Here is a 16,581-nt window from a genome sequence, read left to right as displayed (position 1 = left end):
GGGTCAGTTAGTATGACATAAAATTATGTTAGTAGTATAAATTCTTATTTATAGTTTCAGTTCAGTTGTTCACTTATCTTGCGTTTAAACTATACCTTAGTCACTTTTTTAATGAATATTAATGAAACGGATACTAAAGATTGATTTCTGATTAAAATTTCCGGCCTATCGCTATGAAATGGAAAACAAGATGTAATTATGTATTCAATTCTTTCCGTGTCGTATATGTACATGTGTACCGGAAAATCGCATGTGTGAAATTTCCTTGCAACGCATTGTACCGTTTTAAGATCACCTTTATGATACAAGAAATACATAAATTTATTATTATTATTTGTTTTACTCTTTTTTTTTTACTCTTTGTTTGTTTATAAGTTCAAAAACAAAGTCTCGTTTCGTTTCAAGCGAACAAGGTTTTTAAGCCTCTCATTATCAAACTTATATAATTAATTAGTACCTATTTAGTTAATAGTTAGGTAACTAAGTTGTTGCAACTAATTTCGAAATATACCGAATTGTTTTCTAGACTTATGTTAACCTTTTTTAGTTATGTATGATCGTATAACACTGTATTTACATAATAGTGTTAGTTTTACATATTAATGCTTTCAAGGTTCGTATTATACAATATAGTTACGAGTCGGCAGTGCCGTCATACTTGGTGCATTGTAGTCGGATTTCTGATTTGAAGATTGCTTTAAAATAGGTTTTTTTTTGTAGGTGTAGTATATAAAGTTATGGTGCGACTAATTGCTTTAACGCTGGGATTCCCGTGTTAATTCGCACTTCTAATTAAATAAAATAAAAATATTTATTTGTTTTTAATTGCAAAGAGAAACAAATATAAATAAACGTTTATAAATTCATTAGTCGACAAGATTAATAGGCGTATTAAAACACAAAACAATCTTTAATCGATACAAACAAAGAATGAATTGAAATAGCCGGAGATTCAAGTTCAATTGCAAGCAATATTGGAAGGTTATCCGTTCTCACGGAACGAACAATGGGTTTTAGATTATTTAGACTTTTAGAAATTTTCGAAGTTATGAAAAATCGGAGGCACGCACCGCCGGCCTTACGATAAACGCTATGACAATAGTGTGTTTGTGAGTCATGGACAAACGCAACTTGGACAGATATTATTTTGTAAATCGTGAAAATTGTGCTAATAGTTCTCTAAATATTAATAAAAAAAATGTTATTCATTTATATTTTTCGATTAAATATCGCAATCAAATAAGAATAAGTATTTTTTTAGGTGTAAAATGTACTGACCAACTAACAACTATTTAGTGTTATTGCAATAAATTTGTCAAGTTAGTCAAAATGTATTGAATTTTAAAAACTACGTTCAGCTAGATTTTCTTATTGTAGTCGTCTTCTGATTGTCAGTCAGTGGTTTTACGGGAGTATTTTGTTTTAAAATGTTTAGTCTAATTGATACGCTATTCGTTAAACATAATGGCATAATTACACGACTAACTTTGTGGTATTCCAAGACAGCTGAAACTATTATTACGAAATGATTCGTGTATTGTCTTGAGTCTAGTTAGCAAGATTTTTATTTATTTTGACGTCTTGACAAACAAATTCCGTAATTGCTGAATCAGCTTGAAACATTAGAACTAATAAATATTCAAAGATTTTAAAATACCTAAGGCATAGACCTCATTCCCCATGTAGTAGAAGAATTAATTGCTTTTTTGTGAAAAAATATACACGTGTAAAAACTTAGCGCGACAAAAACCATTCAAAATCGATTACGCACTTATTTTACCAATTTAATTTTTTATCACAGAGCAATGATTTACATTACACATAAATGGCGAATCCAACTTACAATATAATACTTTTATAATAATTGATGTAATATAAATAACTATTTTCCTGGCTATACAATAACAGTTTACTTACATGTTACCGGAAGCAAAAAAAAAACGTTTTTTTTTTTGTAAATTAAAACTAATATATAATATTATTTACGGCCTGTTTCACAAGTTGCGGATAGCGTTATTTGACGCCTTTAAATTCCCCTCTATTTATGAGAGAATCCAATTCGCAAATATGAATCCAAAAGTTTTACTTTATCAATTACAAAGAATCAGCCCCTTATGGCCTATACTGTAAAACTCCTACTGTTAAAATATATTCGTAACTTTTGTGAAGTATAAATCCTTTATCCACAAAAATCAAATCTGGGCACACATACACAAATATACATACATATATTTTCATTTCAATTCTAGAGTTCCAAATTTGTGCATTGTAAATCAAAATCAAAAATGACTATTTAAATTATATTTGTTTTTATTAAGTGTAGCTACCACCGATTCGGAATATAATTCTGCAGAGGAGAATCGGCAAAAACTTTAAAGAATAATATTATAAAATTAGAAAAACCAATATTAGGGAATATATCTGCCAACCCGTATCGGTTGCGTGGTGGATTAAGTTCTGATCCTTCTCCTACATGGGGAAAGAGGCCTATGCCCAGTAGTGGGATATTACAGGCTGAAGCGAGAAAAACCAAAATATTGTTAGATAAGGATATTTAAGCACATGAAAGCAACAAATCGTCCCAGTAACGCATTATGAAAGTAAGGTGACAATTATATCCGACACCCGCGATATCTCACTTTCGCCTCAAGTGGTTTAGTGAAAACAGTTAACGGTGTTTTCACCCATCTTTGCATTAATCTGCAGTGCGTTGCAGTGTAATTTGATTGCAGTGCAAATAGAACATTTAGATTGTCTGTTTTATTAATTGAACGTATGAGGTTTTTGGACTAAATAATGATAAAAATCTTTTTCGACTGGTGCAATTATATTTCTCAAATTAACTTGTACAAAAAAAAAGAATATTTTAACACGTATAAAAACAGAAAATTATTTCCCTATTGTTATTTAATCTTATGTGTACAAAGATTACAATGAGTTAATCAGTAAATGATAATGAATTTAAAAATATGACTTCAAAATGGAATTATCTTGTAGAAACTTATCGATCGTAGGTATGTTTTCACTAGTTTGTCTTTTCTTATAACCTCAGATTATATTCTTAGCTAGGGTCAATGGACATTTATTGATTTCATACCAAACGTTCTTTGTTTATCTGTGCGCATTTTTGACATTTCCTTTGTCCCTGTCAATTAAGTGATACGTAGAGTATACCTATGATTGTACTATGCTATTTTGATTTACTTAATTGTCTGTGGTTTAAAGTCCTAAGTAAAGTCAAAGTGCAGCAGTGCACTGTTAGTTGTCATAAAATAATTGTTAATTTAAAAAAGGCTATAAAAATTTCTATTCCATTAATCTTCTTAATTATCATATGATTAAGATTACGTCACGTTAACCGAACAAAGCTTCACGAATTAAAAGCAACAATAGTATTCTCACATCGCTGCTGCATCTGTAGGATTCACTTTCATCTGACAACATCGAAAGTGTTTCAACAATTAATTTTAATTTTAAGTGAAATCACAGCGAATAGAACGTTTAATATAAATTATTTATAACGAGACCTCGTTAAAAGTTTAATAAGCATTTTTAATATCTGGCAATATTGCATTTGATTTTAAGTTTTTTTTTTTTTTTTAAGTTTTAATACATTTTGCTATAATTTTCGTTTCGATTGTTAGCTCTTTTTAGTGCTATGGTTTTATTTTAAATTGTAGTCTGAACAAAAGCTGATACTTGTCATGTAGTCCCATTTAAATTTGACTGAGCATTTACTTGACTGTTTTTTCGTTTACTTACGTTGTATTATTTGTCGCTGTAACTGATATGAGCTGTCAATTTCTTTTCGTTCATTTGCCAGCAAACACAATTGTATTGATATCAGTTCATAATTAACACATAAACTTTTTGTTTAATGAATTCTTTAACTTATATCTAACATCATCAAAAATTAAAAAAAAACCGTAAAAAAATTAGACTACTATTTAAAGGAAATAAACAACAATATCAATCGCACTTGTACAATAAACAAATATTACTAACCTAACCTAAATAACAATTGATAATGATAATATAGGCATTATTAAAACTTTTGATAATCTTGACTAAAATGATTCATCGCTTGATCATATGTTTTTATATATCAATGATTTATAATGAGCTTAGTGGATAAAATTTATCTAGTAGGGTGATACATCGTACTACTTTTTTTTATACAACTACTAGCTGACCACGTTTTGACATATATGTTATTGACCCCCTTAATCCCCCCTTATAACTAAGGGGTATGAAAAATAAATGTTGGCCGATTCTCAGACCTACCCGATATGCACACAAAATTTCATAAAAATCGGTCCAACCGTTTCGGAGGAGTATGGTAACTAACGTTGTGAAACGAGAATTTTATATATAAGACTAGCTGACCCCGCAAACGTTGTTTTGCCAATATATTATATTAACCCCGTTATCCCCTCGCCCCCCCCTATAACTTAGGGGTATGAATAATTGATGTTAGCAGATTGTAATTTAGCACAAAGATAACTGTTGAACACACATTTATGTAATTTAGCCATTGATGTATAAAAAACCCCATCAATGAATTTAGCACAAAAATAAGTTGTTATAAGTAGTCGAAAATATGGAGAATCGATTTTTTTTTCTTAGAAAAATTTTTGTTACAGTATTTAGGGGTCTGATGGCTAGCTTGTTATAATTGCGACCATGTAGCTACCACACGCTCAAAAATCTCCTTTCTTCATCAGAGGACCGACTTGCTCGTGTATTGGCTGTTATAACTGACATTAATTGATTTAATCTTATCTAAATTAGTAATTACGTATAAGAACTAATTTCTTACGTGAAACTTATGTATAAACATTACAATATTTTACGTTTGTTTATTGATAAAAATTTTGTTTTGTTTCCTAGAAATATTTGTTTATTTATTATTACATCAATCATTAACTCTTTGTTTGAACGTATTGGTCTAACACCTAATAGCTCCAATAATAGCTTGTTAATAAGTTTGACTGACTGTTTAGCAGTATGTATACTTGTAAGTGAAGTTTATAGGCTAATGAGGGCTAATGGTAGTAAACAATAAACAATTAGTCGGACAAAAAAAATCGATAAATATAGAAAAAGATGGCGTCCAAAAACAACACCGAATTTCACAGTATTTCATTACATCTTAAGTATTATCATAAACAAAACACATTACATTTAGTTTATTATATTATCTTTATGACAGGTCCGTCTAGACGTCTCAATAAAGGTCTAGTGACCTATCACAACTTACACAGATAACACAAATATTATTAATGAAATAGCTTGAACAGGAAACAGACATTGATAAAATTGACAGACATTTACATGCGATTATACTAAACATCGTTGGTAAAATGTTATTTCTAGGAACTATAAATAATAACTATAAAACAACATCATACATACTTTAATATTTAAGATATTAGAATTCGTAGTAATAAATTCGTAATCTGTTAAAGAATATTTTTTTGACTTGTAGGAGAATACCAATTAATACTTTCTGTCTCTATCCAAAAACAATTAATATATACTCTTCTGAGAAAACTACCATTAAAAGTAAATGTTTATTTCTTTTTTAATAACGAAACAGGTAATTCAAACCAACCATTTTATCATTGATCCACAATTACTTGAGCATTTTAACACAATCGTAACAGCAGACACTACTTTAAACATTATTTTTCTTACAAGATTCAAAAAAATTAATAAATTGCTTTCATACTATTTATGTGTGAAGTATAAAATTTTAAACTATATAAATAATAAGCTTTATATTTATAATCGGATTATAATTACAATCGCGTGCCATTTTTAATAAAACAAACAAAGAAGTTTAACATAAAGTCTTCATCTTAGACCGCCTATTCAACTTCCATATACTTTTATTTCCAATATATATGTAGATATTTCGGTGTATTATTGTACCCACATGTGTCTAAAGATTAAATGTTTCATATACCTATAATGGTACAGTATACCTAAATACAGATTTAATTTATGTAATTTTGAAAGAAATTTTTAGGGACAGTCCCCTCCAAAAGTTATATTTAAAATCATTAAAAAAAACTAGGTTATTTTACTGAGGATTACAATCAATCCTTTCAAACCAAGTCTAACGTAATGTAAATTCCTAACAATAAATTTCAAGTATGCAGGGACGATGTTTTGATAAATAGTCCAATAACAACGGATTTCCTTCTAAACGCAGACGTGACTAAAAATAAACAGTGAAAAATTATTTTTCATAAATTCACATATAATTTTTTAATTGTTCACGTCAATTGGACCGTATCGCCCTTCCGCTGTCTTAACAATAACTCAAGTAATAAAATAACCGTTCTCAATAAACGTGATCGTAAACAAAGCCCCGTGCGTTACTCGCTCTAAATTATAACCATTTGCTGACGCGAGCCGATAAGAGTATCGCCTATTGTTATGCGTATTTGGAGCAGAAATATAAACGTTCCTATATACGATGTGATGTTATCTGTAGCGCTGTCAATTGTAATGGCATTTGTTATTTGAAATGTATGGAACGTTCATGTTTTAGGTAAAGAGCTAACTTAAATTAGTACTGTATACTTGTTGGCGCAGTTTGCGTGTTCTGCTCTCTACTCAGGGATTTGCGATTTCAATTTCCACCCAGAGTTTAGGTATAATGTATATTATTTTCATATATGTATTACATTTTATAAATAAAAATGTATTTTTTCATACATTTCCTATTTTGAAAAAATTGCGACTTGGTTTATATGTCAAAGTTTATTCGTTATTCTTTCTTCAATATGTAATGAAGGTTGCATTCTCAACCATACCGATCAATCTTCTCCGCGTGTTCTGCACAATGTTTGACGTTGACGAAATTAACTATACATCAAATAACAAGATATCGAATAAAATGAATGAACAGAGGTTTGTCATAATAATTGATACAGTTAAAAGCAACCGTGTAGACTTTATACTAATTGACTATGCAATGTATTTTCAACTGTGGCAACCTAAGAAACTTAAGTCTGAATAGGTGCAGTAAATTAAGGTAAGGTAACACTAAATTAACAATATACTTTATACTCACTCAGTTTAATACTTGAATAATCATTATAACCATATGTATATGGGTTTCAAAATATAGAATCTATGTCAATTTTCATAAAATATAAACATATTTGAATATAAAAAAGTATTTAATATATAGTCCACGCATCAAAATATCAATGCAAGCCTTACCATCTAATTTATCATACAACCTACTTATGTTTCCTATTATCGACCTCTATCCGTCCGTATTTTTTAACACGTTAAGTAACCACCATTATACTAAAACCTTCTCCGAAACACGTTGCATCTTATGGTGTAAGCATTATTCCGGTCGGCTCAGTGGTTTTCCTAGTATATATAGTTGGAAAACTAGTAACCAAACAAAAAACCGGCGCTCCATTTATTGGTACAGATTTATTTCAGTAAAAATTAAATTTGTGTTCGAATTTAAATTTTTAAATTTGTTCTTTAAGTATCAAAAATCATGAGTGCAGTGTCACATATTTCATAGAATGATCTGCTAAAAATCGTGTATAGAGTAAAAAATGTGTATACTTCGATTTCAATTAAATATAATTCAAGTCATGTTTAGTTAGTGGTTTATTACAAAATTAACGTTCGTCATATCTTCACAGACATCACAAATCATGAATAGAGAAAGTTTTCAAAGCAGAACAGGCAATTAGCTACTTTATATAACAAAGTTTGACAACGTATGCCTAGATTATTTTCACATTGCGTAAAACTGGATTTGCAATTCAAAAAATATTTATGATAACGTTTAAATGTATATATTTTCGCTTATAATGTAATTAATGTTTATTGTTGCGTCACATTATAATACCTAAAACTAATTTGTGTAGTAAATTTTCTAAAAATACTATTTAAATAAAATTTTATTTATTATTTAATTTTATTACTAAATGTATCATAAATGATATTTATTTATTTTGTTTTTGTGGTTGTCGTTTAAATTGAGTGTAAAAAAATAATCTATAACTTTCAAGACCATCTTTGCCACATCTTTTTCTGCCTAATATTATAATATTTTAATAGCAATTTTGTGATATCGATATTTTTAGACCTTTAATTGTAAAACTATGTAGTAATATTATTATATAATCCCAGTGTACTGAAAATATTTATATATACGAATTAAATCTATTAATTTCCATATTCGGTAGAGTAGAAAATGCACAACAGACTGCACTATCGACACTAAGCACTAAAAGAGATTGAAATATGACTTCACACGGTAAAAGAAATCGTATGAATGAACTGTGTAGGTACTTCATCATTTGTCACTAAGGAATATACTCTAGCTGATCTAATGACATTATCTTTACACTATGTAATAAGTCGGAATCGATGATTTTGTTTTGCACTATTATTGTTTCCGCATACGTATAATTACAAAATTTTTCAATGACTATTAACACTTTAGTACAAACGGGACTTACCCAAATTATTATTTCGAGTTCCCGATATATCGGCAACGTTGCAAACGCCACAACGAACGACTGTTATTTTATCCGTTTAAACAAAACTTCTTAATTTATATTCAATGTATATTTTTTATTGTTTGTGATTATATTGTATTTTTAATCAATGAATTCTAATGTTATGTCCACTTGTAATTGACATAAATATTAGATACATATTTATTATAAATTGTTTATTGTTGCATGTATGTTTTTGTGTGCTTTTCAAATAAATAACCCTTACCCACCCTTTAACAGCTACATAACATACAATTACATACACAACTGGGTCAAACATAAAGTCCGCCTCACGTATTTACACCAGACAATATATTCATGTGATGTAATAAGGCCCAGGGCATTGGCATTCAATACGTTAACTTCCCGGTCGAGATACAAACTTGGCGTGTTATGCAAGACGATTCCCGTGAAAGCGTGGCGTGACACGCGGTAACGTAAATATATGATTGGAAAACTGAGCACGCGAGCGTGAGATACGATTTTTGGATAGTGTTGCTTCTACAAACAATACAATTTTGTTTGTGAGATTCATTTGTTTTTTTGCATCACTTATATTATAATAATTAATTATGCGTGAGCCGTCGCTCGCCTTTCTAGTTTTTGTGTAGTGTTGGTTTCTAGTTTTTGATTTATTTAAGTATACCATCACTTCTAGGTCTAAGGAGGAACGTGTTCGACGAAAAAATACGCGTTCTCAAATATTACTCAAAAAGTAGTATCAAATCTCGATCAAATTTAAATGGTACTACAAAACAAACATCAGCTTTCGATTAAAGACTTAAAGTAATAGTTTTGAGGTAACATACATGAAAAAATAATTGAGAACCTCTCCTTTTTTGGAAATCGGCTAAAAACAAGACTAAGTCGATGATAAATTAATTAAATAAGATAAGATACTCTAAAAGATAAAAACCGTCTTTTTTAATTGTGCATTTATGTTCATAATAAGCATTTCGAAGAACAATATTATAAATTAAATTAATTAGCGTCTGAAAAACGCGTTATAAAAACCTATTATTAAAATAGCCGTACCAGTTACCTACGGTATGTGGAAATATATGATACTTTGTACTAAATAAAATTATTAGCTTTTTGCAAACTCAATTTTACAATAAACAGGATGTGCTTTAAGTAAACCTACTTCATTTGTAATCTGGCAAGGTCTGAGAGGCTTGAAATGGTTTTAGAGTCTTCGAACCTACATTGAATCATGTTTTATTCAAAATCTTGTTCTTAAAATCAGGTATATTCGTGGCGTGGTTACAATTATGTTTGAAGAATATATACCATTATTGAACTTGTTCATTATTCTGGAAAAAGGTCCCCAGTTCAGCAAACAAGCATGAGGTAAGCGGCTACCGTACCTTGTGGACGCTTGCGATACCAGGAGGATCGCCAATGCTATGCCGACCTCAGCCCCGACCCTAATCAAAAGCTCTGCCTACCTTTCTACCTACCAGATTTTGGGCAAGATATTTCTTGCTGTACCCTATTTTAATTAGACAATTTTGTCAATTTTGATTAAACAAAGAAAAGAAAGATTGATTAAAAAAGTGATTCTTTGCTTAATCATGGAAAATAAAATATATCTTTTTATTTTTGGACTAAGCGTCCAGTGATAACCAACGTCAAGTTGTATTTTGACAGGAAAATGTTAAACAGTAACCTGGCTCTAAGTTCCCCAATTACACGTCACAAGGACAGTTCGATGACTTGATAATGATTGTTTGTATTTTATTCTGGTATACAAACAATTCGCTTACTACTAACATTTATGGTATTCTGTTAAAACTTCCGATTGGTTGTAGAGTGCCTTCGAGCTTTATTTGTCTAGAACTAAGTCTAGAACTCAAGATCTTTAAATTCTTTGTAGGTATTTTTCTAGTGTTTTAAACACATAAATAATAACATTTATATGGACATTTAAATCGTATGATTAGTGTTTATAATTATAATCAATCAGTATTAGTATTTTTTATTTCGATAAAAAATAAAAATTTATATCTAGGATTCTTTAATCCTAAATTGAATCGCACGCGATATTTATTTTGAAATATGACACATTTATATTTTAATCTGTAATTAGTTCCCGTTATCTGTTGATTATAAAATCTAGATTTTTGTTATCGTTTCACTAAGTTCAATAATTGAAATAATTTCAAACTTTTGACAATAAAAAAAAAAACGAAAATTTATTATAATATTGAGTAAAAATATAAAAATTTATGTAATTTATGCAAATGTATGCTATTAACAAAATAGTTGACATCGTGCATAGTAAATAATGCTGTGTGGTTGCGCCAGTAACGAATATAGCCACTCCCTCTCTTCCCGTGGGTGTCGTAAGAGGCGAATAAGGGATAACACAGTTTCACTATCATCTTAGAACTTAAAAATTCGACCGATGGCGGAATATCCCTGCAACTGCTGGCTTGAAATACACAGGCCGAAGACGGGTATCAGCGTCTTCGATGCGACGAAGCCAGCCCTGCGGTCACCAACCCGCCTGCCCAGCGTGGTGACTATGGGCAAAACTAGTTTTGGGCGTAAACTTATGGAAGTTTGTTTATTAGTTACCAATATTTTTATTTTATATGTATATTATGTTTGCTTAGGTATGAAAAAACAACATAAAAAATTAAATTGTATTAGATAGCTTCTATGTCCGAATGCTACGGGCAATATAACATCCCATAATGACTGACAGAAAGAGAACAATTACTCTAAATATACAAAATCTATATATTAATAAGTGAAGCAAAAATTTTGTACCCCTTTTTACGAAAATTACGCGGACGGAGAAGTATGAAATTTCGCACACTTACAGTTTATATAGAGAAGGAGTGTAGAATGCATTTTTTTTTAATTATGCATAAAAATGCATTGACGCCACACAACAGTTACAGCCATGGATTGTACCTGTTGCGCTGGCGGTTGCGGGTTCGATCCCATGACAAACATTTGTATTGGCCATACAGGTGTTTGCCGTGGTCTGGGTGTTTGTGCAGTCCTTGTGGGCCTCCCCACCGTGCCTCGGAGAGCACGTTAAGCCGTCGGTCCCGGTTGTTATCATGTACATCTGATAGCGATCGTTACTCATAGTAGGGAATATATCCGCCAACCCGGATTGGAGCAGCGTGGTAGATTAAGCTCTGATCCTTCTCCTACATGGGGAAAGAGACCTATACCCAGTAGTGGGATATTACAGGCTGAAAAATACATTAAAACATTAAAAATATATATTACTATATAGGTATGTATTTAACACACGCGTCAATCAAATTGAGAATAGATTATAATTAATATTGTTTGTCTTTACTGAATATTAAACAGCCAGGCGAAGTGAAGAGAGACATCTACTAAATAAAATATAATATTTATTTATACTTATACAAAGAACTTTTCATAAGTTACTCTAATATTAATAATGTGTTTAAATATTCATCAAAAATTTTAAGTCTTAAAGTAATGCAATTTTTAACTTAATGTTTTTTTATCGATACGTTGGTTTTTGTTATGCGTCGGATTAGTAGATAATAATAAGGATTGGGCCTTGAACCTAAAACAAAGGAATGTTTTGCTTAAAATCGAAAGTTTAGTGTAAACTGTAGGCTAACCGAGTTCGACCTTGTAGAGCGGTGTCGAGCATCACTGCAGCCGTGTCATTTTACAACCAGTATCGAAAATTGAATTATAAAATATAAATAAAACTAGTAAATACACGCAGACTAATCTGCATTGCTTATTACATACGTACAAAACGAGTATATAACGATGACACCAAAATTATTTAAGTATAGAATAATAAATCCTAGACGCTGTATTAAGATGAAACCTACACAAGATTACAAAGTTTAACTTTAGTCCAGGGTCGCTAAATCTAATTTCATTTTCATTTTGCGTAATATCAGAGCAAATATACAGAGAGACAGGCAAATAATATTCCTAATTCTAATCCGGTTCCGGCTTGTATTAATATCTAAAAGACCTCTACATATATTATTCGTCATTCCTAAAAATCGATCATGTGGGTACAGATTTCGATCAAATATCACCTATATCATATTGTACTGTTTAAAATTTCCAAATTATAAACTCTTTCCTTTTCAAGCACATTTAAACTTTTAAGTAACTACACAAAAATAAGGCGAAAAAAAATTTTTTTTTTAATCCTAAAACCATTACAACGCAAGGTTACTGCTCTAGAGTGTTTATTTAAAACAAATATTACAAATCTGTCACAAAAAATGTTGTGTAGATATAAATGCGTAATAAATATACTTTTAAATTTTTTTATATTGATTTATTGTTTTGACGAGGCGTTATCACAGCACTGGCCGTAGCGCTAGGCTCGCGGGTTCGGTCCCCGCTCATGATAGACGTTTGCATTGGCCATAAATGTCTGTCATGTTCTGGACGTTTGTGTTTTTTATTGTGTGTTTCTGAACCCCCGTCACCGGAAAAAATCCTACTGGGGCCCGTTGTGTCTGAAGCTTTTTAATTTACTTAGTATGCTTGCTATTGTGTTTGCTTTTCTTTATCATGCCATAACGCACGCATAATTTTCATGACCATAAACAAATTCTTACTTCAATAAACTTAAACTACACCGACTAATCTTTTAACAGTTTTAATCCTGAATCCCATCATTGTGATAGCTTTAATCTCTTTTACTACAAGGTCAATTGTTTTACAATTCGGAAATTCAGAATAGAGTTCCTCGTTTAAAAAAGGAGGAGGTTCTCAATTCGACTGTATTTTTTATGTGTAATAACTTTTAACTGGTGTACCGATTTTGATGTTTTTTTTTTGTTTTTTAATTGAAAGCTGGTACTTGTCGTTTGGTCTGACGAGTACTTTTTAATAATTCCTACTAATGTGTACTGAACTTTAGTACAGTAGCTTAGTCTACTTTTACTTTTCGATGTAAATAGATGAAAAAAAAACAGACTTCAATTACACAGACAAGTAATACAACGTAAGTTGACGAAAAAAACTAACACGCGCACTAGTCTTCACAGCGATTTTCGAGGGTTCCCCTCGATTTCTCTAGGATTCCATCAACAGAGTCTGGTTTCCTTACCATGATACCGACCATGGTTCGAAAAAGTTAGCTCCAAGTTATCGACCATATATTATATGGTCGAATTGAGTAACCCTTGAAGTCGGTTAAAAAATACAATTATTTGAAAAACTTTGGTCATTAATGCACTGCCCAGCAACGCATCGATCTTGAAAATCAGAAAGCCATGTTATCTCTTATCGCTAAGTGAACATCATTGTACCAAATTGAGCGCTATTAACAAACACTAGTATCTAATCAGTGTATCCCTTTGATAACGCTGCTCACAAAATAAATAATGTGTGTCCTTTTATATTTACAGTGAAACGAAAATTTTATGGTTAAGGATTGTGAAAAGTATTAGTGACGAATAAGTTTTATACTCCATACTATTAATATATGCTTACACTAAATTACTCTGGTAAAACATTAGAAAACTTAAACACAAAATACGTGTTATCAAAATGTATAATACTTTGTGATACGCATTTTTTTAATAGTAAATTTTGGTTGAAAGCAAAGCTGGCAACGTAACGAAATATGGTCTCCACTTGGTTCTTTTTCAAGTAAAACGGAAATAAATGATTTTTACTTTTATATTTATTTAAAGATATAAATTTTATTTACACATTTAACATAGTTATTGAGGTTCATAATTATTTTCTACTGTATAATATTTAATCGAATTAATTCATGCAAATGTTCAATTTATATAAATAAATAAAAAATTACCATCGTTACTATCAGGGCAAGGTTTATATAAACAAATTAAAAAAAAACAATATATATTTACAAAAGAGGTTGCATGCAGTACTGTACGAAGATCGCTGGATCGGTTATAGATAATATAGATAATATTTAGGTTTCTCCGTTCAAATTTCGAAACCTATTTGTTACTTCATCGTACGATTGTAATATCTGTAATGCCAAGGTGAAAGCGCCTAAAAGCATAAATTAATGTTAATGCTTTTAAATTAATTTATTATCACGATTGTCTCAAGTGATTCTGTAAATGTTAAAAGTTTTTAAATTTATTTTTAACTTTTTGTTAAAGCTTACTGAAGTTTTACATTTCATTTTCTTATTTTTTAAACTATTTTTCACAAGCTTTATACTGTTTTAATCAAAATGGGCAAGTCTGTTTGATAAAGTAACGTACCTGTTGGAATTTGTCAATAAGGAGTCGAGACAAACAAACTTTCTTAACTTGATTTTTATCACTTGCATTCGGTTTTGCTACTCGTTTGAATTTCAGTACAAAGTACAATTTTCATTTCCTTCATTTTATAGGCTGTGGTCTTTATCAAGAAGGTTACCGAACGTAAAATACTTTTAGTTACTTTGAGGTAGAGATGAACGCGTTCAAAAAGAAAAAATAAATTCTCAGCTTTACTATATTATAATTAGTTACGTTTCGGAGTTTTACTAGTATTAATTCCAACCTCGTGCGAATGTTGAGATAAAAGTTAGTTAATGTATTATTCTGCATCTGCAGATGAATCTGAATCGTAAGCCAATATAGGCTATAATAGATCAAGCTAAGACTAATAGAAGTGAAGATGAGAAGTATCAAAATCCGACTTATGCGTTACACAAAACTACTTGAGAGTAATTTTATTTAGTTGTAATCTAATGATAGTAAAAACGCATAGAACCAGTTATTGTTTTAAAATTCTTCAAACGAACAAGCGACAATATAAGATTATCATAGTAATGCATAGTCAATATTAACACTAAGTTTCAGCCATAAATTCCTCAACAACAATGCCACTCTGTAACGGTTCGTTAGCGATTGTGAGTCACGGTCTTTCGATGTGTACGAAAAATAAAATTGATATTTATTTTAGAAAAGTATACACACACAGAATTAAAATAATAAAACTAATGTGTATGAAAAAAAGATAAAAATTTCAATAATTTATTAATAATATTTAATTTATTTTGAATAAATTATTCTCAGTTACTTATAATTATGATATAACATATATTTTAACCGACTTAAGAAAAAGGAGGAGGTTACTCAATTCGACCGTATATATATATATGTGTGTGTGTGTATATATATATATATATATATATATGTATGTACGTGGATAACTTCGTCGTGAACCGATTCTTTTTTTTTTTTGTTGGAAAGGGGAGTTCCCTGGCGTGGTACCATGATAAGGAACAGGATCTGATGATGGGATCCCAGAGAAATCGAGAGAAACTCTTGAAAATCCAAATAACTTTTTACTTGGTGTACCGATTTTGATGATTTTTAAGTTAATCGAAAGCTGATGTTTATCATGTGGCCACATTTAAATTTAATCGAGACCTGATTACAACTTTTGGAGTAATCTTTGATAATGCGTATTTACTTGACTATTTTTTAGTCTACCTACGTTGTATTACCTACTTGTCGATATAATTGAAGTCGGTTTTTTTTTTCGTTTGCTTGCAAACACAATTATGTAGGTTAGCTTTAATATACGTACATAGACAAATTTTTAATTTCAGGATTATATTGGTTATGTACTTGTAATATTATATTTTGGAATGTAATGTAATATATTGTATTAAATAAATAAGCAACAATGTATCGGCACAGTGAACGAAGCAATGAATATTTGCATGAATGTTAGAAGTCAGGTTCGTAACATGCTCATACCATACAGTTTGTTTATTGTTTTCCGAATTCTCGACAGAGTATTTCTATCCTGCTGATGAGTGTGAATTATCCAAGGAATGTTATAACTATTGGCACAAATTGAAAAAAAAAAAAAAAAACATTTTTATTATAATTATTTTATAAACTAATAGTTGTCTCGGCGATCTTCGTACCGCGATATCTATTCATTTCTTTTAAAATAAATATAATATAATCAATCCAATTTGGTGCAGTCATCTAAAGGCTATATAGTTACACTTGGTGATTTTTTTTATATAGACGTCTGTACGAATAATTTTGGATTGACCGAGAACGTTAAA

The sequence above is a fragment of the Melitaea cinxia genome, chromosome 15 (assembly GCF_905220565.1).
Source record: "Melitaea cinxia chromosome 15, ilMelCinx1.1, whole genome shotgun sequence".
Classification (NCBI taxonomy): Eukaryota; Metazoa; Arthropoda; class Insecta; order Lepidoptera; family Nymphalidae; genus Melitaea; species Melitaea cinxia.
This window is presented reverse-complemented; position numbering follows the sequence as displayed.